The sequence below is a fragment of the Oncorhynchus gorbuscha genome, linkage group LG14 (assembly GCF_021184085.1).
Source record: "Oncorhynchus gorbuscha isolate QuinsamMale2020 ecotype Even-year linkage group LG14, OgorEven_v1.0, whole genome shotgun sequence".
NCBI lineage: Eukaryota > Metazoa > Chordata > Actinopteri > Salmoniformes > Salmonidae > Oncorhynchus > Oncorhynchus gorbuscha.
The window spans coordinates 41,305,851-41,330,132 of NC_060186.1; the positions used below are offsets into that span (position 1 = coordinate 41,305,851).

At 45.8% G+C, this 24,282-nt stretch overlaps 1 protein-coding gene across 2 annotated transcripts in view; it reads left to right on the forward strand.

The window, feature by feature from the left end:
- Window positions 1-24,282, forward strand: part of LOC123995667 (protein eva-1 homolog A-like) — a 169,054-nt gene that overhangs the window by 61,271 nt on the left and 83,501 nt on the right. The gene's annotated exons all lie outside the window — the stretch shown is intronic.

Here is a 24,282-nt window from a genome sequence, read left to right on the forward strand (position 1 = left end):
ACACACACACACACACTCTAATCCTGAGCTGTCACACTATAATTCATTAACACACACACTCTAATCGTGAGCTGTCACACTATAATTCATTAACACACACACTCTAATCATGAGCTGTCACACTATAATTCATTAACACACACACTCTAATCCTGAGCTGTCACACTGTAATTCATTAACACACACACTCTAAACCTGAGCTGTCACACTATAATTCATTAACACACACACTCTAATCATGAGCTGTCACACTATAATTCATTAACACACACACTCTAATCCTGAGCTGTCACACTGTAATTCATTAACACACACACTCTAATCCTGAGCTGTCACACTATAATTCATTAACACACACACTCTAATCATGAGCTGTCACACTATAATTCATTAACACACACACTCTAATCATGAGCTGTCACACTATAATTCATTAACACACACACTCTAATCCTGAGCTGTCACACTATAACTCATTTAACACACACCCCCAGGCTAATCCTGAGCTGTCACACTATAATTCATTAACATACATACACACGCCCCCAGGCTAATCCTGAGCTGTCACACTATAACTCATGAACAGACACACACACATTCACAAACTAATGGACAAACACACACACGCGCGCACACACACACACTCTAATCCTGAGCTGTCACACTATAATTCATTAACACACACACTCTAATCCTGAGCTGTCACACTATAATTCATTAACACACACACTCTAATCCTGAGCTGTCACACTGTAATTCATTAACACACACACTCTAATCCTGAGCTGTCACACTGTAATTCATTAACACACACACTCTAATCATGAGCTGTCACACTATAATTCATTAACACACACACTCTAATCCTGAGCTGTCACACTGTAATTCATTAACACACACACTCTAATCCTGAGCTGTCACACTATAATTCATTAACACACACACTCTAATCATGAGCTGTCACACTATAATTCATTAACACACACACTCTAATCATGAGCTGTCACACTATAATTCATTTAACACACACACTCTAATCCTGAGCTGTCACACTGTAATTCATTAACACACACACTCTAATCCTGAGCTGTCACACTATAATTCATTAACACACACACTCTAATCCTGAGCTGTCACACTATAATTCATTAACACACACACTCTAATCCTGAGCTGTCACACTATAATTCATTAACACACACACTCTAATCCTGAGCTGTCACACTGTAATTCATTAACACACACACTCTAATCCTGAGCTGTCACACTATAATTCATTAACACACACACTCTAATCCTGAGCTGTCACACTATAATTCATTAACACACACACTCTAATCCTGAGCTGTCACACTATAATTCATTAACACACACACTCTAATCCTGAGCTGTCACACTGTAATTCATTAACACACACACTCTAATCCTGAGCTGTCACACTGTAATTCATTAACACACACACTCTAATCCTGAGCTGTCACACTATAATTCATTAACACACACACTCTAATCCTGAGCTGTCACACTATAATTCATTAACACACGCACTCTAATCCTGAGCTGTCACACTATAATTCATTAACACACACACTCTAATCCTGAGCTGTCACACTATAATTCATTAACACACACACTCTAATCCTGAGCTGTCACACTGTAATTCATTAACACACACACTCTAATCCTGAGCTGTCACACTGTAATTCATTAACACACACACTCTAATCCTGAGCTGTCACACTGTAATTCATTAACACACACACTCTAATCCTGAGCTGTCACACTGTAATTCATTAACACACACACTCTAATCCTGAGCTGTCACACTGTAATTCATTAACACACACACTCTAATCCTGAGCTGTCACACTGTAATTCATTAACACACACACTCTAATCCTGAGCTGTCACACTGTAATTCATTAACACACACACTCTAATCCTGAGCTGTCACACTGTAATTCATTAACACACACACTCTAATCCTGAGCTGTCACACTGTAATTCATTAACACACACACTCTAATCCTGAGCTGTCACACTGTAATTCATTAACACACACACTCTAATCCTGAGCTGTCACACTGTAATTCATTAACACACACACTCTAATCCTGAGCTGTCACACTGTAATTCATTAACACACACACACTCTAATCCTGAGCTGTCACACTATAATTCATTAACACACACACACTCTAATCCTGAGCTGTCACACTGTAATTCATTAACACACACACTCTAATCCTGAGCTGTCACACTATAATTCATTAACACACACACACTCTAATCCTGAGCTGTCACACTGTAATTCATTAACACACACACTCTAATCCTGAGCTGTCACACTATAATTCATTAACACACACACTCTAATCCTGAGCTGTCACACTGTAATTCATTAACACACACACTCTAATCCTGAGCTGTCACACTGTAATTCATTAACACTCACACTCTAATCCTGAGCTGTCACACTGTAATTCATTAACACACACACTCTAATCCTGAGCTGTCACACTGTAATTCATTAACACACACACACTCTAATCCTGAGCTGTCACACTGTAATTCATTAACACACACACTCTAATCCTGAGCTTCACACTGTAATTCATTAACACACACACACTCTAATCCTGAGCTTCACACTGTAATTCATTAACACACACACACTCTAATCCTGAGCTGTCACACTATAATTCATTAACACACACACTCTAATCCTGAGCTGTCACACTATAATTCATTAACACACACACTCTAATCCTGAGCTGTCACACTATAATTCATTAACACACACACTCTAATCCTGAGCTGTCACACTGTAATTCATTAACACACACAAACTCTAATCCTGAGCTGTCACACTGTAATTCATTAACACACACACTCTAATCCTGAGCTGTCACACTGTACTTCATTAACACACGCACTCTAATCCTGAGCTGTCACACTATAATTCATTAACACACACACTCTAATCCTGAGCTGTCACACTATAATTCATTAACACACACACTCTAATCCTGAGCTGTCACACTATAATTCATTAACACACACACTCTAATCCTGAGCTGTCACACTGTAATTCATTAACACACACACTCTAATCCTGAGCTGTCACACTGTAATTCATTAACACACACACTCTAATCCTGAGCTGTCACACTGTAATTCATTAACACACACACTCTAATCCTGAGCTGTCACACTGTAATTCATTAACACACTCTAATCCTGAGCTGTCACACTGTAATTCATTAACACACACACACTCTAATCCTGAGCTGTCACACTGTAATTCATTAACACACACACTCTAATCCTGAGCTGTCACACTGTAATTCATTAACACACAAACTCTAATCCTGAGCTGTCACACTGTAATTCATTAACACACACACACTCTAATCCTGAGCTGTCACACTATAATTCATTAACACACACACACTCTAATCCTGAGCTGTCACACTGTAATTCATTAACACACACACTCTAATCCTGAGCTGTCACACTGTAATTCATTAACACACACACTCTAATCCTGAGCTGTCACACTGTAATTCATTAACACACACACTCTAATCCTGAGCTGTCACACTGTAATTCATTAACACACACACTCTAATCCTGAGCTGTCACACTGTAATTCATTAACACACACACTCTAATCCTGAGCTGTCACACTGTAATTCATTAACACACACACTCTAATCCTGAGCTGTCACACTGTAATTCATTAACACACACACTCTAATCCTGAGCTGTCACACTGTAATTCATTAACACACACACACTCTAATCCTGAGCTGTCACACTGTAATTCATTAACACACACACTCTAATCCTGAGCTGTCACACTATAATTCATTAACACACACACTCTAATCCTGAGCTGTCACACTATAATTCATTAACACACACACTCTAATCCTGAGCTGTCACACTATAATTCATTAACACACACACTCTAATCCTGAGCTGTCACACTGTAATTCATTAACACACACACACTCTAATCCTGAGCTGTCACACTGTAATTCATTAACACACACACTCTAATCCTGAGCTGTCACACTGTAATTCATTAACACACACACTCTAATCCTGAGCTGTCACACTGTAATTCATTAACACACACACTCTAATCCTGAGCTGTCACACTGTAATTCATTAACACACACACTCTAATCCTGAGCTGTCACACTGTAATTCATTAACACACACACTCTAATCCTGAGCTGTCACACTGTAATTCATTAACACACACACACTCTAATCCTGAGCTGTCACACTGTAATTCATTAACACACACACTCTAATCCTGAGCTGTCACACTGTAATTCATTAACACACACACTCTAATCCTGAGCTGTCACACTGTAATTCATTAACACACACACTCTAATCCTGAGCTGTCACACTGTAATTCATTAACACACACACTCTAATCCTGAGCTGTCACACTGTAATTCATTAACACACACACTCTAATCCTGAGCTGTCACACTGTAATTCATTAACAAACAAAAATCAAATGTTATTTGGAAATAGTAAAACAATAATAGTAACAAGGCTGTATAGAAGGAGTCAGTGTGCAGGGGTCGGTGTGCAGGGGTCGGTGTGCAGGGGTCGGTGTGCAGGGGTCGGTGTGCAGGGGTCGGTGTGCAGGGGTCGGTGTGCAGGGGTCAGTGTGCAGGGGTCAGTGTGCAGGGGTCAGTGTGCAGGGGTCAGTGTGCAGGAGTCAGTGTGCAGGGGTATGAGGTAATTATGGGGGTGAAAGTGACTTGGCAATCCGGATAGATAATTAACAGAGTAGCAGCACTGTATGTGAAGAGTGTGAACGTGTGTGTAAGTGGGAGTGTGTGTGGGTGGTGTCAATGAGCATGTGTAGTGTGTGTGCATTGGAGTGTCCGTGTAGTATGTGTGAGGGTAGGGTCCAGTGAGAGTGCATAGAGCCAGTGCAAGAGCGTGAGTGCAAGAAAACTGAAACAAAACACACACACGTCGTCCAGACACCTCCTGATCCAGGGAATCAATCTATCAGTACCAGGGTCTGGAGCCTCTCGGCGCCGACTGAGATGGACATGTCAACAAAACTATGCAGTTTTTTGTTTTTTTACGTGTTATTTCTTACATTAGTACCCAGGTCATCTTAGGTTTCATTACATACAGTCAGAAGAACTACTGAATATAAGATCAAACTCACCATCAGTACCCCAAGAATATGTTTGAATCCTGTGTCTGCCACAAACAGGACAACGGAATGGATCCAGTGCCTATCAAGGAAACAGCAAAAGTGGAAACTCAGATTTCTGGTCAGACTCCGGAAAAGGGCACATTTCCCAGTATTCTTCTTGGAGACATTTAGGCTCAATCTCTGTCTGACCCTCCTTATCTGTATTTGATAACCAGAGTGTGCTGTTGGACAGTTTCAGAGATGTGAGATGTGACGATGTGAGGAGGGGGCCACACACACACACACACACACACACACACACACACACACACACACACACACACACACACACACACACACACACACACACACACACACACACACACACACACACACACACACACACACACACACACACACACACACACACACTTCCAGTGATGTGGAGTGTGAGTGTCAGGGAGGGGCTAGGTAGGGGGAATCGGGGGCCAAGGAAACTAAAGGGTGTAGGGCAGGGGGAGGGGAGGCTTTTGGCATGAGGAAATCATTCTAGCTTTAGTAGACATGAAGTCACCAGGAGCTTGAAGCTTTAGGTCGTGGTCATTTGGAAGTATTCTCTTTCACGGCTGGTAATATGTATGAGTGTGTGTGTGTGGGGGGGGGGGGGGGGTTTGCATACGTATGTGTGTGTCACGTAGGCAACATGTGTCTCAAAGTGGCTTATAGCATGGGGTCAATCGCTTTGACCATTTGTACTGTCCTCCATATGAATGTACGTAGTCAACATCCAAGGAATAGCCAACTCTTCATTCACACATGCATGCACTCACACACACTCACTCACTCACTCCACTGTCAAGCATCATTTGAACCCAAGTCCCACAGGAGGAAATCCCTGTTTATTTGTGAACGGGCGCTGCGTTAGCCTGATTAGGCCGGGCGATATACTAGAGGCACTTTCACTTTCATTACATTGACCCATGTAGGACTCTATAGCAGCTTAAAAGCTAGAATATAGGTTTCCATTTTCACATTTTGTTAATTCTTTCCAATGTGTCAAGTGATTATCTTTTTGCTTTCTCATGATTTGGTTGGGTCTAATTGTGTTGCTGTCCTGGGGCTCTGTGGGGTCTGTTTGTGTTTGTGAACAGAGCCCCAGGACCAGCTTGCTTAGGGGACTCTTCTCCAGGTTCATCTCTCTGTCGTTGATGGCTTTGTTATGGAAGGTTTGGGAATCCCTTCCTTTTACGTGGATTTATGACATGTGCATTCATTCTAATATGTACTTCTATGGTTTGATACTGTGAAGTTGATCTTGTAGTGGTGCATTTTCCTCTGTGCATTCTAGCATCCACAGGTGGTCGTTTAGCACCACTCTGCACGCTAGTTTGTCCTTTCCGTCTTGCGCTTCCAGCCCTATCAATGATTTGTGAAGCATCTACAGTGCATTTGGAAAGTATTCAGACCCCTTGACCTTTTCCACATTTTATTACGTTACAGCCTTATTCTAAAATGGATTACATTTTTTTTTGTTTTTATCCTCAGCAATCTACAAACAATCTACGCACAATACCCCATAATGACAAAGCAAAACATTTTTTTTAGAAATGTTTTGAAATATCTTATTTACATAAGTATTCAGACCCTTTGCTGTGAGACTTGAAATTGATCCTTGGGGTACTCCCTTGATGACAGTTCTGAACACCTCCAAAACAAAGGTCATGTGGTTTGGTAAGAAGAATGCCCCTCTCCCCATTGCTGTGATTACTACCTCTGAGGGTTTAGAGCTTGAGGTAGTCACCCCATACAAGTACTTGGGAGTATGGACCTTCCTTCTGTCAGCACATATCAAAGCTGCAGGCTAAAGTTAAATCTAGACTTGGTTTTTCCTCTATTGTAATCGCTCCTCTTTCACCCCTGCTGCCAAACTAACCCTGATTCAGATGACCATCCTACCCATGCTAGATTACGGAGACATAATTTATAGATCGGCAGGTAAGGGTGCTCTCGTGGCTAGATGTTCTTTACCATTCGGCCATTAGATTTGCCACCAATGCTCTTCATAGGACACATCACTGCGCTCTATACTCCTCTGCCTCACTCCCCGCTATCTGAGATATCTACTGCCAGTCACATTCTGTTAATGGACCCCAAAGCTCACACATCCCTGGGTTGCTCCTCTTTTCAGTTCGCTGCAGCTAGCGACTAAAACAAGCTGCAAAAAACACTCAACCTGGACAGTGGTATCTCCATCTCTTCATTCAAAGACTCAATCATGGACACTCTTACTGACAGTTGTGGCTGCTTCACGTGATGCATTGTTGTCTCTACCTTCTTGCCCTTTGTGCTGTTATAATGTCCAATGATGTTTGTACCATGTTTTGTGCTGCTACCATGTTGTGTTGCTACCATGACGTGTTGCTACCATGTTGTGTTGCTACCATGTTGTCATGTTGTGTTGCTACCATGCTGTGTATGGTATGTATGTTGTTTTCTTTAGGTCTCTGTTTATGTAGTGTTGTCTCTCTTGTCGTGATGTGTGTTTTGTCTGATATTTATATATTTTAATCCCAGCCCCCGTCCCCGCAGGAAGCCTTTTGCCTTTTGGTAGGCCGTCAATTGTAAATAAGAATTTGTTCTTTAACTAAATTGCCTAGTTAAATTAAATAAATAAATACAACCCAAAGACTCTCAGACCCTTCTCTGGTCTGATGAAACCAAGATTGAACTCTTTGGCCTGAATGCCAAGCGTCATGTCTGGAATAACCCTGGCACCATCCCCACGGTGAAGCATGGTGGTGGCAGCATCACTCTGTGGGGATGTTTTTCAGCGGTACGTACTGGGAGACTAGTCAGGATAGAGGCAAAGATGAACGGAGCAAAGTACAGAGAGATCCTTGATGAAAACCTGCTCCAGAGTGCTCAGGACCCCAGACTGGGGCGAAGGTTCACCTTCCAACTGGACAATGTAGCTTGTAGTGTCATACCCAAGAAGTCTCAATCGATGCTGTAATCGCTGCCAAAGGTGTTTCAACAAAGTACTGCGTAAAGGGTCTGGATACTTATGCATGGTTTTAGGACATTTTTCTTAACCTGTTTTTGTCATTGTGGGGTATTGTGTGTGTGGACTGAATGGGGAGGAAAACAATTTAATCAATTTTAGAATAGGGCTGTAACGTAACAAAAGTCAATGGGTCTGAATACACTGTATTAAGGCCTAACAAAGTGTTTACGTTGGACTGCCGCAGGCTATTGTGTGGCAGTATATTCCTGTATTGGGGTCAGTGTTGGCTGTGGGGGTCCCAGTGACCCAGACCCCTCAGCCCTACTGTCTCAGAACTTCCATTCCCAGATGGCCACTCTTCTTATCTCACCACCACTTCCTTCCTCTCTGGGGCCAAACATTTCCTGCACGGCCTCCTGCACACAGAGACAAAGGGTTTCCTGATATGTGTGTGTCCAAATTGGTACTAAAGCCCTTAACAGCACGGCACACGCCAGACCTCATCTACTTCTAGCTTCAAAGGAAGCTCTGAGATCTCTCCAGAGCTCCTCAGAGAAATTAGAGCAATAAACACACACCCACATCCTGGAAGAAACAAACTGTTGCCCTGACGACTGAACCCTGTCCATCAAGCCCGCCCTGCCGGGGACCGTCTGTTTCCACAATTTGTTTGTTCGTTGACACAAACACACCAGAGACTAAGTGGCTGCGTGTGTGTGCGTGTGTGTGTGTGTGTGTGTGTGTGTGTGTGTGTGTGTGTGTGTGTGTGTGTGTGTGTGTGTGTGTGTGTGTGTGTGTGTGTGTGTGTGTGTGTGTGTGTGTGTGTGTGTGTGTGTGTGTGTGTGTGTGTGTGTGTGTGTGTGTGTGTGTGTGTGTGTGTGTGTGAAGCAATCCGTTGAACCCTTTCTTCAGTATACCTAACGCCAGTGTAACCACCTTATCTAGTTCACTGGGTCCTGGCCTCTGATGCTAGCCTCCAGCCTGTAGCATGCTCCTGTCCCCAGTCCTCAACACAGGCCTCCTCTTCTCTGTCTGATCTCATCTCAGCCACAAAAGTGCTGCTATTAATCCATTTCCTGTAACCAATCACCTGTAGAAACCTACAACGAACTTGCACTCGTCCACAGACTTGTTCTGGCATTCAGAGGGCCATTCGGGGATATCCATTCATCAGTGAGAGGAAGTCTATTGGAAGTTTATAGAGGGAGACTTTATCTTGATAAGTCCATGGGGTTTTAAAACTTGAGGGAGGAGGGATGTGTGTGTGTGTGTGTGTGTGTGTGTGTGTGTGTGTGTGTGTGTGTGTGTGTGTGTGTGTGTGTGTGTGTGTGTGTGTGTGTGTGTGTGTGTGTGTGTGTGTGTGTGTGTGTGTGTGTGTGTGTGTGTGTGTGTGTGTTTTCAGCTGCAGGCCAGCAAGGCAGCACTGGGTCTGCCTCTGCATCCTGCCTGTTATAGATACATGTAGTTCTGTCCTTGAGCTGTTCTTGTCTGTGAATGTTCTGTGTTATGCCATTTTTCATGTTTTGTGACCCCAGGAAGAGTAGCTAACGGGGATCCTAATAAAATACCAACTACAGTTTAAACACACACACATACATCTAGAGGACTAACCACAGGTCTCTAGTGGTTAGATGGTCTCTGTTGCCTGTTGAGCTTTGCAGACGACACTGCAACGACGAGACGGCCTACAGGGAGGAGGTGAGGGCTCTCGGAGTGTGGTGTCAGGAAAACAACCTCACACTCAATGTCAGCAAAACCAAGGAGATGATCGTAGACTTCAGGAAACAGCAGAGGGAGCTGCCCCCTATCCACATCGACGGGACAGTAGTGGAGAGGGTGGAGAGTTTTAAGTTCCTCGGCGTAGACATCAGAGACAAACTGAAATGGTCCACCCACACAGACAGTATGGTGAAGAAGGAGCAGCAGCGCCTCTTCAACCTCAGGAGGCTGAAGAAATTCAGCTTGTTACCAAAAACACTCACAAACATTTACAGATGCACAATCGAGAGCATCCTGTCAGGCTGTATCACCGCCTGGTACGGCAGCTGCTCCACCCACAACCTTAAGGCTCTCCAGAGGGTAGTGAGGTCTGCACAACGCATCACCGGGGGCAAACTACCTGCCCTCCAGGACACCTACAGCACCCGATGTCACAGGAAGGCCAAAACGATCATCAAGGACAACAACCCCCCGAGCCACTGCCTGTTCACACCACTACCTACCATCTACACTCGCATTAACATCTGCTCACCATGTGTATGTGACCGATTGGATTTGAGCTGTATGAGAAGTAGAAGAATCCTAACCTGTGTCTGAAATGACTCTTCCTCATATCGGGCACTACGTTTAACCACCGTCCTGTGGGCTCTAAGTGTCTGTTCCAGTCGGGGGAGGGTGGTGGGAGGAGCTACAGGAGGACACGTCTGGGATGGAACGGTATCAAACGCATCACAGGGTACCAGTTGGAAAAAGCTCTGATGCTCAAATGTAAACATCACACACATGGAAACCACATGTTTGACTCTGTTCCATGAGCTCCGTTCCAGCCCTTACAATGAGCCTGTCCTATAGCTCCTCCCACCAGCCTCCACTGGTTCCAATTTGCACGCTAGCCACTACTACTTCTCCTACGTAGTGTGTAGTCTAATCTAATTTTGTTCGTCACATGCTTGGTAAACAACAGGTGTAGACTGACAGTGAAATGCTTACCTACGGGCCCTTCCCAACAACAGGTGTAGACTGACAGTGAAATGCTTACCTACAGGCCCTTCCCAACAACAGGTGTAGACTGACAGTGAAATGCTTACCTATGGGCCCTTCCCAACAATGCAGAGAGAAAGACAATAGAGATATAATAGTCAAGTAAAACACATAATAATAATAATAATAATAGAAGGTGTAATAAATTCACAAAAATAACACGAGGAATATAAACGGGGTATAAACGGGGTAGCAGTATAGAGTTGATGTGCAGGGGTATGAGGTAATTGAGGTAGATGTGTACATATAACCAGGAATAAAGGGACTCTGAAACAGGATAGATAATAAACAGTAGCAGCAGTGTACATAGAACTAGGAATAAAGGGACTCGGAAACAGGATAGATAATAAACAGTAGCAGCAGTGTACATAGAACTAGGAATAAAGGGACTCGGAAACAGGATAGATAATAAACAGTAGCAGCAGTGTACATAGAACTAGGAATAAAGGGACTCGGAAACAGGATAGATAATAAACAGTAGCAGCAGTGTACATAGAACTAGGAATAAAGGGACTCGGAAACAGGATAGATAATAAACAGTAGCAGCAGTGTATGTGATGAGTCAAAAAATTTAGTGCAGAAAGGGTCAATGCAGATAGTTAAATAGTTAACCAATAGCTACCTGGACTAATTATTTAGCAGTCTTATGACTTGGGGGGTAGAAGCTGTTCAGGGGTCCTGTTGGCTCCAGACTTGGTGCATCAGTATCGCTTGCTGTGCGGTAGAAGAGTCAAGTTGTTCCACATCGACCTCGACAAACCATTCCTGTATGGACTTCGCTTTGTGCATGGGGGCGTTGTCATGCTGAAACGGGACAGGGCCTTCGGCCAAAACTTTGCCACTGTTGGAACTCACTAGTGAGTGTTGCGACTGAGGACAGATGATTTTAATGCGCTACCCGCTTCAGCACTCAGCAGTTCTGTGAGCCTGTGTGGCCTACCACTTCTCGGCTGAGCCGTTGTTGCTCCTAGATGTTTCCATTTCACAATAACAGCACTTACGGTTGACTAGTGCAGATCTAGCAGGGCAGAAATTTGACCAACTGACTTGTTGGAAAGGTGGCATCCTATGATGGTGCCACGCTGAAAGTCACTGAGCTCTTCAGTAAGGCCATTGTAACTGCCAATGTTTGTCTATGGAGATTGCATGGCTGTGTGCTCGATTTTGTACACCTGTCAGCAACAGATGTGGCTGAAATAGCCGAATCAATTAATTTGAAGGGTTGTTCATGTAGTTTTGTATATACTATATAGTGTATGACCCCGCGACTCTCACTAGACATTCTACCTGGATGTGTGTGAGGGTGTTGGGGGTTGTGTGTGTATGTGTGTGTGGCTGGCTGGCATTGCCCATAAAAGGTAGTGAATCCAATTGGTAAAGCCATTCCTGTTTCTCTCTGACACACACACACACACACACATTGGTTTTGTGTGTTATTTTTTTTTAGCAAATCACTGTCCACAAAGCTGACCTTTTTAGCAGGAACATCAACTTTTCAGCAAGAAAGTAACATTTACATTTAAGTCATTTAGCAGACGCTCTTATCCAGAGCGACTTACAAATTGGTGCATTCACCTTATGACATCCAGTGGAACAACCACTTTACAATAGTGCATCTAAATATTTTAAGGGGGGAGGGGGTGAGAAGGATTACTTTATCCTATCCTAGGTATTCCTTAAAGAGGTGGGGTTTCAGGTGTCTCCGGAAGGTGGTGATTGACTCCGCTGTCCTGGCGTCGTGAGGGAGTTTGTTCCACCATTGGGGAGCCAGAGCAGCGAACAGTTTTGACTGAGCTGAGCGGGAACTGTACTTCCTCAGTGGTAGGGAGGCGAGCAGGCCAGAGGTGGATGAACGCAGTGCCCTTATTTGGGTGTAGGGCCTGATCAGAGCCTGGAGGTACTGAGGTGCCGTTCCCCTCACAGCTCCGTAGGCAAGCACCATGGTCTTGTAGCGGATGCGAGCTTCAACTGGAAGCCAGTGGAGAGAGCGGAGGAGCGGGGTGACGTGAGAGAACTTGGGAAGGTTGAACACTAGACGGGCTGCGGCGTTCTGGATGAGTTGTAGGGGTTTAATGGCACAGGCAGGGAGCCCAGCCAACAGCGAGTTGCAGTAATCCAGACGGGAGATGACAAGTGCCTGGATTAGGACCTGCGCCGCTTCCTGTGTGAGACAGGGTCGTACTCTGCGGATGTTGTAGAGCATGAACCTACAGGAACGGGCCACCGCCTTGATGTTAGTTGAGAACGACAGTTTGTTGTCCAGGATCACGCCAAGGTTCTTAGCACTCTGGGAGGAGGACACAACCGTGATGGCGAGATCATGGAACGGGCAGTCCTTCCCCGGGAGGAAGAGCAGCTCCGTCTTGCCGAAGTTCAGCTTGAGGTGGTGATCCGTCATCCACACTGATATGTCTGCCAGACATGCAGAGATGCGATTCGCCACCTGGTCATCAGAAGGGGGAAAGGAGAAGATTAATTGTGTGTCGTCTGCATAGCAATGATAGGAGAGACCATGTGAGGTTATGACAGAGCCAAGTGACTTGGTGTATAGCGAGAATAGGAGAGGGCCTAGAACAGAGCCCTGGGGGACACCAGTGGTGAGAGCGCGTGGTGAGGAGACAGATTCTCGCCACGCCACCTGGTAGGAGCGACCTGTCAGGTAGGACGCAATCCAAGCGTGGGCCGCATATCAAAATTGAGTCCGACTATCTATGGAATTGAGCTGCATTTATTTCAGTTAAGCGTTGCTCTATAGCTGTGCACTTTACCCAAGCTCTCCCGCCAGCGAATCAGAAATGGAGGAAGGCACTGGAGGCGTTTTGGCGCTCGTTGGTGGGTGGCTGAGTGGGTGGTTGCCATGGTGATTTGCTGATACCAGGTGGTCAGCATTTTTTTGTCAGCTGACGTCTGTCCCGCTCCCACACAAACTAGCTTACTCATATTATCCAGTAGAGGTTGGCACAAACACACACATAACACGCACACACGCATAACACACAACACAATGCACTTTCTACAGCTCTCAATTTAGCACACTTTTATATGGGATCCATGTTTGGTTCCAGTAAGAGCTTTGATCAGATGATTGTTTTTTTTTAACAAAGTGGATGATAAAAGGTGTTTTATACCCTATATTCCATTTAATGTTCAAGTGGAAAACATATTCAGTTTCTCCATTTCTCTCTGATATCCCTGTCTGTGTCCATCTCTCACTGCGTCTGTGTCTCAGTCACTCTTTCTCTCTGTATCCCTCTCACTCTGTTCCCATCTCTCCATCTCTCTGTATCTCTCTCTCACTCTGTTCCCATCTCTCTTTCTCTCTTTCATTCTGTATCCCTCTCACTCTGTTCCCATCTCCATCTCTCTGTATCCCTCTCACTCTGTTCCCATCTCCATCTCTCTGTATCCCTCTCACTCTGTTCCCATCTCCATATCTCTGTATCCCTCTCACTCTGTTCCCATCTCTCTTTCTCTCTAACTCTCACTCTGTACCCATCTCTCCATCTCTCTTTCATTCTGTATCCCTCTCACTCTGTTCCCATCTCCATATCTCTGTATCCCTCTCACTCTGTTCCCATCTCTCTTTCTCTCTAACTCTCACTCTGTACCCATCTCTCCATCTCTCTTTCATTCTGTATCCCTCTCACTCTGTTCCCATCTCCATATCTCTGTATCCCTCTCACTCTGTTCCCATCTCTCTTTCTCTCTAACTCTCACTCTGTACCCATCTCTCCATCTCTCTTTCATTCTGTATCCCTCTCACTCTGTTCCCATCTCTAAATCTCTCTTTCATTCTGTATCCCTCTCTCTCTGTTTCCATCTCTCTGTATCTCTCTCACTCTGTTCCCATCTCTCCATCTCTCTGTATCCCTCTCACTCTGTTCCCATCTCTCCATCTCTCTGTATCTCTCTCTCACTCTGTTCCCATCTCTCCATCTCTCTGTATCCCTCTCACTCTGTTCCCATCTCTCCATCTCTCTGTATCCCTCTCACTCTGTTCCCATCTCTCCATCTCTCTGTATCCCTCTCACTCTGTTCCCATCCCTCCATCTCTCTCTCACTCTGTTCCCATCCCTCCATCTCTCTCTCACTCTGTTCCCATCCCTCCATCTCTCTCTCACTCTGTTCCCATCCCTCCATCTCTCTCTCACTCTGTTCCCATCCCTCCATCTCTCTTTCTCTCTCACTCTGTACCCATCTCTCCATCTCTCTCTCACTCTGTTCCCATCCCTCCATCTCTCTTTCTCTCTCACTCTGTTCCCATCCCTCCATCTCTCTTTCTCTCTCACTCTGTTCCCATCCCTCCATCTCTCTTTCATTCTGTATCCCTCTCACTCTGTACCATCCCTCCATCTCTCTCTCACTCTGTTCCCATCCCTCCATCTCTCTTTCATTCTGTATCCCTCTCACTCTGTTCCCATCCCTCCATCTCTCTTTCATTCTGTATCCCTCTCACTCTGTACCATCCCTCCATCTCTCTCTCACTCTGTTCCCATCCCTCCATCTCTCTCTCACTCTGTTCCCATCCCTCCATCTCTCTTTCATTCTGTATCCCTCTCACTCTGTTCCCATCTCTCCATCTCTCTTTCATTCTGTATCCCTCTCACTCTGTTCCCATCTCTCCATCTCTCTGTATCCCTCTGTATCCCTCTGAATCCCTCTGAATCCATCTCTCTGTAACTCTCACTCTGTACCCATCTCTCCATCTCTCTGTAACTCTCTCTGTAACTCTCTCTCACTCTGTTCCCATCTCTCTGTATCCATCTCTCCATCTCTCTGTAACTCTCACTCTGTTCCCATCCCTCCATCTCTCTTTCTCTCTCACTCTGTTCCCATCTCTCTCACTCTGTTCCCATCCCCCCATCTCTCTCACTCTGTTCCCATCCCCCCATCTCTCTCACTCTGTTCCCATCCCTCCATCTCTCTCTCACTCTGTTCCCATCCCTCCATCTCTCTCTCACTCTGTTCCCATCCCTCCATCTCTCTCTCACTCTGTTCCCATCCCTCCATCTCTCTCTCACTCTGTTCCCATCCCTCCATCTCTCTCTCACTCTGTTCCCATCCCTCCATCTCTCTTTCTCCCATCCATCTCACTCTCTACCCATCTCTCCATCTCTCTCTCACTCTGTTCCCATCCCTCCATCTCTCTTTCTCTCTCACTCTGTTCCCATCCCTCCATCTCTCTTTCTCTCTCACTCTGTTCCCATCCCTCCATCTCTCTTTCATTCTGTATCCCTCTCACTCTGTACCATCCCTCCATCTCTCTCTCACTCTGTTCCCATCCCTCCATCTCTCTTTCTCTCTGTAACTCTCACTCTGTACCCATTTCTCCATCTCTCCATCTCTCTGTAACTCTCACTCTGTACCCATCTCTCCATCTCTCCATCTCTCTGTAACTCTCTCTCACTCTGTTCCCATCTCTCCATCTCTCTATATCCATCTCTCTATCACTCTCACACTGTATCCATCTCCAACTCTCTCTCACTCTGTACCCATCTCTCCGTAACTCTCACTCTGTACCCATCTCTCCGTAACTCTCACTCTGTACCCATCTCTCCGTAACTCTCACTCTGTACCCATCTCTCCGTAACTCTTTCTCTCACTCTCTTTGACAGACAGACAGACAGACAGACGCTCTCTGGGTGGTTTGCATACAGTAAACAATATTAGGAAATGTCCAAACTTTTTGTTTATTCCCGTCGATGCTAATCAAATCACATCTATGAGGAAATCTCTCCTTCTCTCTTAACCTCTTTAGTTCTCTCACTCCAAGTCAATCATTCATTCCCTCTTTGATTCTCTCTCTATCTCTCACTTTTTCTTTCACCATTCAGTCTCTATGAAGGACAGTTGCATCGTGGACCCTCTGTTCAATGTGAATGACGAGAGCTTGTTTTGTTGCATTTCATGTTCATCCCATAAAATTAGAATATACCACATATATATATATGTCTATATATATATATGTCTATATAATCACCCACTAACGGTTAATTAGCACGGTACAATAACAGATCAACACTGGCTGAGGGGGTATTTACTGTAGAGTACAAAGCTAATCTAACAGTAGCGGTGGATTGTGGAGCACCAAGAAGAAGAAGTCAGTCTGGCCAGCCCTAGGCTGTGTCTGAAGTAGCACCCTATTCCCCACGTAGTCCACTACTTTTGACCAGAAGACGTAGTCCACAATATAAGGTTTCATTTGGGTTGCTACCCTAGTCTAGCGACAGATGACTGACTAGCTTTGTGTTGCCTTTGATGGTCTATTATGAAAAGAAAGAAAATCAGGGGAACAAAGTTCCATGCCAGCGGATGGAGGGATAGAGGCTTTGATCTATCAACAGACGACGCGGTATACATGGCTGGAGCACAGAGAGCGGGGTTTTGCACCTTATCCACCTGCCCACCAATCTTATCTCCACCATGTCTCCGCCATCATGCGCTTATCCTGTCTCTCTTACCTCGCCCAATCATAGTGTGGGGTCATAGAGGTCAGAGGGCATGGTTGCGGTTGCTATGGGACACAAAAAGGGGGACCCTGTGAAGACTTGTTTAAAAAAAAAAAACGTCCAACATTGATTCAATAGGCACATAGTTTACATTTGAATGCACTTTGCTGCTTAAAGACAATGAAACACATTGGCCGTTATCTCTCCAAGTGGGGTTTTGTCCTTCCACATGAAGTACAGTAGACCCACTGCTGTGTGTAGGGCCTCTGCCTTTTGTTTCCACGGGGCCCATCGGATGGTCATTTTAGAGACCGGCTACTCCGGTGGCCCTGGTTCTGGTCAGAGACCCATGTGTTGTGTGTTCCATCCCCCCGTCACAGTTCTAGCTCCCTCTCCTTGTCTCTGATCCAATAGACAAATAAGTGTTGTGTTTTTTCCAGCGAGGGGGAGAGCTCTCATTTCTCTATGAAGCCATTGTGTTGTCCTCAAAAGCTTTAGAAATTGGACACAAGGAACACACGGGCACTCACATATATACACACACAGGCACTGTGGTTTTTCACCTCAGTTATTTTCCCAAATGTGTTTCCCAATGGCTTCTTTGTTGGTCTGGAAAGTCGGGAAAACTCTGGACATACAATAGTAGCCTAACACACTGAAATGATCCTCACGATGCTCTAAGCAACGTTTGAGTGTGATGTGTTGGAGGGAGAGAGAGAGAGAGAGAGAGAGAGTGTCTTACCCTATCCCAGCAGGCTCTGCTCACACATACTGGTCTGAGTCCAAACCACACGACGAACAACATTGGAGACTTTATGGAACACAAAGCCTTCACTATCTCATCCTGGAATATCCAAGGCCTGAGGTCATCTGGCTTTGGCCTAAAGAGCAGGAACCTGGACTTCATCAAAGAAATCAGAAATACAGCCACTGTCATCCTACAATAAACATGGTATAGAGGAGACGGACCCACTGGTTGCCCTCTAGGTTACAGAGAGCTGGTAGTCCCATCCACCAAACTACCAGGTGTGAAACAGGGAAGGGACTCAGGGGGTATGCTAATGTGGTAAAAAGCAGTCTATTGTGGATGGTAACTCAGTCTATTATTTAAAACTATTATTTAAAATGATTCAAAAAACAGGAACATTTTACATTTGGCTAGAAATTCTGAAGGAAATTCTCAACAGAGACTTCTCCATCCTAGACGAGGAAATCAATCATTTCCAGGCCCAGGGACATGTACTAGTCCGTTGCGACCTAAACCTCAGAGCTGAACAAGTACCTGACACCCTCCGCACACAGGGGGACAAACACCTAGCTGGAGGTGACAGCATTCCCTCCCCCGTATGAAACCTGTCCAACCAAAAACATTGTGACCCAGAAAACCTGATACCTACGCCTTCACTACGGTGAATCACTAAAACAATACAGAAACACACTACGGAAAAAAGGAGCAGCATGTCAGAAATCAGCTCGATGTAATTGAAGAATCCATAGACTCTTAACACACAAAAAAAACACGAAACAAACAGCAACACGAGGAGTTGTCTATCCAAAATGGAGATGAATGGGTACTTCTCCAATCTTTTTTTGTCAAAGAACAAACCGCAAAAACATATACATGATCAAATACAAATCTTAGAGTCAACTATTAAAGACGACCAGATCCCACTGGATTCTCCAATTACATTGAAAACAAATCGTCCAACCCAAAAAGGCCTGTGGTGTTGATGGGATCCTCAATGAAATGATCAAATATACAGACCACAAATTCCAATTGGCTATACTAAAACTCTTTAACATCATCTTCAGCTCTGGCATCTTCCCCAAAAATGTGGAACCAAGGACAGATCACCCCAATCCACAAAAGTGGAGACAAATTTGACCCCAATAACTACCGTGGGATATGTGTCAACAGCAACCTTGGGAAAATCCTCTGCCTTATCATTAACAGCAGACTCATACATTTCCTCTGTGAAAATGATGTACTGAGCAAATGTCATATTTGGCTTTTTACCAAATTACCTTACGACAGACCACATATTCACCCTGCACACCCTAATTGACAAAACAGGCAAAACAAAGGCAAAGTCTTCTCATGCTTTGTTGATTTCAAATGTTTTTTGACTCAATTTGGCATGAGGGTCTGCTATACAAATTGATGGAAAATGGTGTTGGGGGAAAAACATACGACATTATCAAATCCATGTACACAAACAAGTCTGCAGTTAGCAAAATTGGCAAAAGACACACACATTTCTTTCCACAGGGCTGTGGCATTAGACAGGGATGTAGCTTAACCTCTTCAACCTATGGGGGCGCTATGTCATTATTGGATAAAAAACGTGCCCGTTTTAAGCGCAATATTTTGTCGTGAAACGATGCTCGACTATGCATATAATTGGCAGCTTTGGAAAGAAAACACTCTGACGTTTCCAAAACTGCAAAGATATTATGTGCGAGTGCCCCAGAACTGATGCAACAGGCGAAACCAAGATGAAACTTCAAACAGGAAATGAGCAGGATTTTTGACGCTCTGTACTTCATTGTCTCCTTATATGGCTGTGAAAGCGCCACGAATTAGCCTGCCCTTTCTATCGTTTCTCCAAGTTTTCTGCAACATTGTGTCGTATTTGTAGGCATATCATTGGAAGATTGGCCATAAGAGTCTACATTTACCAGTGGTCCGCCCGGTGTCCTTTGTTGAAATTGTTGCGTAATCTCCAAGCTGCTCGCATTCATCCATGTGATTGAGACAGAGAGGAGACTTCCAGGAATGATATATCATGAAGAGATATGTGAAAAACACCTTGAGGATTGATTCTAAACAATGTTTACCATGTTTCAGTGACGCAGAAAACAGACCGATTTCTCCTGCTAATGCTAATGCCTGCTAATGCTAAATGCTAACGGCTAACGCTAAATGCTAGTTTGATATGGTTGAGAAGCATATTTTTGAAAATCTGAGATGACAGTGTTGTTAACAAAAGGCTAAGCTTGAGAGCTAGCATGTTGATTTCATTTCATTTGCGATTTTCATGAATAGTTAACGTTGCGTTATGGTAATGGGCTTGAGGCTGTAGTCATGATCCCGGATCCGGGTTGGCTCGACGCAAGAAGGTTGGTGACAGAAGCACCAGATCATCAGCAAACAGCAGATATTTGACTTTCAGATTCTAATAGGGTGAGGCCGGGTGCTGCAGACTTTTCTAGTGCCCGCACCAATTCGTTGATATATATGTTGAAGAGGGTGGGGCTTAAGCTGCATCCCTGTCTCACCCCACGACCCTGTGTGAAGAAATTTGTGTGTTTTATGCCAATTTTACATTTACATTTACATTTAAGTCATTTAGCAGACACTCTTATCCAGAGCGACTTACAAATTGGTGCATTCACCTTATGACATCCAGTGGGACAGTCACTTAACAATAGTGCATCTAAAACTTAGGGGGGGGGGTGAGAGGGATTACTTATCCTATCCTAGGTATTCCTTAAAGAGGTGGGGTTTCAGGTGTCTCCGGAAGGTGGTGATTGACTCCGCTGTCCTGGCGTCGTGAGGGAGTTTGTTCCACCATTGGGGGGCCAGGGCAGCGAACAGTTTTGACTGGGCTGAGCGGGAGCTGTACTTCCTCAGTGGTAGGGAGGCGAGCAGGCCAGAGGTGGATGAACGCAGTGCCCTTGTTTGGGTGTAGGGCCTGATCAGAGCCTGGAGGTACTGAGGTGCCGTTCCCCTCACAGCTCCGTAGGCAAGTACCATGGTCTTGTAGCGGATGCGAGCTTCAACTGGAAGCCAGTGGAGAGAACGGAGGAGCGGGGTGACGTGAGAGAACTTGGGAAGGTTGAACACCAGACGGGCTGCGGCGTTCTGGATGAGTTGAAGGGGTTTAATGGCACAGGCAGGGAGCCCAGCCAACAGCGAGTTGCAGTAATCCAGACGGGAGATGACAAGTGCCTGGATTAGGACCTGCGCCGCTTCCTGTGTGAGGCAGGGTCGTACTCTGCGGATGTTGTAGAGCATGAACCTACAGGAACGGGCCACCGCCTTGATGTTGGTTGAGAACGACAGGGTGTTGTCCAGGATCACGCCAAGGTTCTTGGCGCTCTGGGAGGAGGACACAATGGAGTTGTCAACCGTGATGGTGAGATCATGGAACGGGCAGTCCTTCCCCGGGAGGAAGAGCAGCTCCGTCTTGCCGAGGTTCAGCTTGAGGTGGTGATCCGTCATCCACACTGATATGTCTGCCAGACATGCAGAGATGCGATTCGCCACCTGGTCATCAGAAGGGGGAAAGGAGAAGATTAATTGTGTGTCGTCTGCATAGCAATGATAAGAGAGACCATGTGAGGTTATGACAGAGCCAAGTGACTTGGTGTATAGCGAGAATAGGAGAGGGCCAAGAACAGAGCCCTGGGGGACACCAGTGGTGAGAGCGCGTGGTGAGGAGACAGATTCTCGCCACGCCACCTGGTAGGAGCGACCTGTCAGGTAGGACGCAATCCAAGCGTGGGCCGCGCCGGAGATGCCCAACTCGGAGAGGGTGGAGAGGAGGATCTGATGGTTCACAGTATCGAAGGCAGCCGATAGATCTAGAAGGATGAGAGCAGAGGAGAGAGAGTTAGCTTTAGCAGTGCGGAGCGCCTCCGTGATACAGAGGAGAGCAGTCTCAGTTGAATGACTAGTCTTGAAACCTGACTGATTTGGATCAAGAAGGTCATTCAGAGAGAGATAGCGGGAGAGCTGGCCAAGGACGGCACGTTCAAGAGTTTTGGAGAGAAAAGAAAGAAGGGATACTGGTCTGTAATTGTTGACATCGGAGGGATCGAGTGTAGGTTTTTTCAGAAGGGGTGCAACTCTCGCTCTCTTGAAGACGGAAGGGACGTAGTCAGCGGTCAGGGATGAGTTGATGAGCGAGGTGAGGTAAGGGAGAAGGTCTCCGGAAATGGTCTGGAGAAGAGAGGAGGGGATAGGGTCAAGCGGGCAGGTTGTTGGGCGGCCGGCCGTCACAAGACGCGAGATTTCATCTGGAGAGAGAGGGAGAAAGAGGTCAGAGCACAGGGTAGGGCAGTGTGAGCAGAACCAGCGGTGTCGTTTGACTTAGCAAACGAGGATCGGATGTCGTCGACCTTCTTTTCAAAATGGTTGACGAAGTCATCTGCAGAGAGGGAGGAGGGGGGGGAGGGGGCGGAGGATTCAGGAGGGAGGAGAAGGTGGCAAAGAGCTTCCTAGGGTTAGAGGCAGATGCTTGGAATTTAGCGTGGTAGAAAGTGGCTTTAGCAGCAGAGACAGAGGAGGAAAATGTAGAGAGGAGGGAGTGAAAGGATGCCAGGTCCGCAGGGAGGCGAGTTTTCCTCCATTTCCGCTCGGCTGCCCGGAGCCCTGTTCTGTGAGCTCGCAATGAGTCATCGAGCCACGGAGCGGGAGGGGAGGACCGAGCCGGCCTGGAGGATAGGGGACATAGAGAGTCAAGGGATGCAGAGAGGGAGGAGAGGAGGGTTGAGGAGGCAGAATCAGGAGATAGGTGGGAGAAGGTTTGAGCGGAGGGAAGAGATGATAGGATGGAAGAGGAGAGAGTAGCGGGGAGAAAGAGCGAAGGTTGGGACGGCGCGATACCATCCGAGTAGGGGCAGTGTGGGAGGTGTTGGATGAGAGCGAGAGGGAAAAGGATACAAGGCAGTGGTCGGAGACTTGGAGGGGAGTTGCAATGAGGTTAGTGGAAGAACAGCATCTAGTAAAGATGAGGTCGAGCGTATTGCCTGCCTTGTGAGTAGGGGGGAAGGTGAGAGGGTGAGGTCAAAAGAGGAGAGGAGTGGAAAGGAGGCAGAGAGGAAAGAGTCAAAGGTAGACGTGGGGAGGTTAAAGTCGCCCAGAACTGTGAGAGGTGAGCCGTCCTCAGGAAAGGAGCTTATCAAGGCATCAAGCTCATTGATGAACTCTCCGAGGGAACCTGGAGGGCGATAAATGATAAGGATGTTAAGCTTGAAAGGGCTAGTAACTGTGACAGCATGGAATTCAAAGGAGGCGATAGACAGATGGGTAAGGGGAGAAAGAGAGAATGACCACTTGGGAGAGATGAGGATCCCGGTGCCACCACCCCGCTGACCAGACGCTCTCGGGGTGTGCGAGAACACGTGGGCGGACGAAGAGAGAGCAGTAGCAGTGTTGTCTGTGGTGATCCATGTTTCCGTCAGTGCCAAGAAGTCGAGGGACTGGAGGGAGGCATAGGCTGAGATGAACTCTGCCTTGTTGACCGCAGATTGGCAGTTCCAGAGGCTACCGGAGACCTGGAACTCCACGTGGGTCGTGCGCGCTGGGACCACCAGAGTAGGGTGGCCGCGGCCACGCGGTGAGGAGCGTTTGTATGGTCTGTGCAGAGAGGAGAGAACAGGGATAAACAGACACATAGTTGACAGGCTACAGAAGAGGCTATGCTAATGCAAAGGAGATTGGAATGACAAGTGGACTACACGTCTCGAATGTTCAGAAAGTTAAGCTACGTAGCAAGAATCTTATTGACTAAAATGATTAAAATGATACAGTACTGCTGAAGTAGGCCAGCTGGCAGTGGGTGCGTTGTTGACACTACACTAATCAAGTCGTTCCGTTGAGTGTAATAGTTGCTGCAGTGTTGCTATTCGGGGGCTAGCTGGCTAGCTAGCAGTGTTGTTTACGTTACGTTGCGTTAAAAGAACGACAATAGCTGGCTAGCGAACCTAGAAAATCGCTCTAGACTACACAATTATCTTTGATACAAAGACGGCTATGTAGCTAGCTACGATCAAACAAATCAAACCGTTGTACTGTAATGAAATGAAGTGAAAATGTGATACTACCTGTGAATGCGACCGGGTAGTTGAGTTCTATACAGAAGACGTTGGCTAGCGTTGGC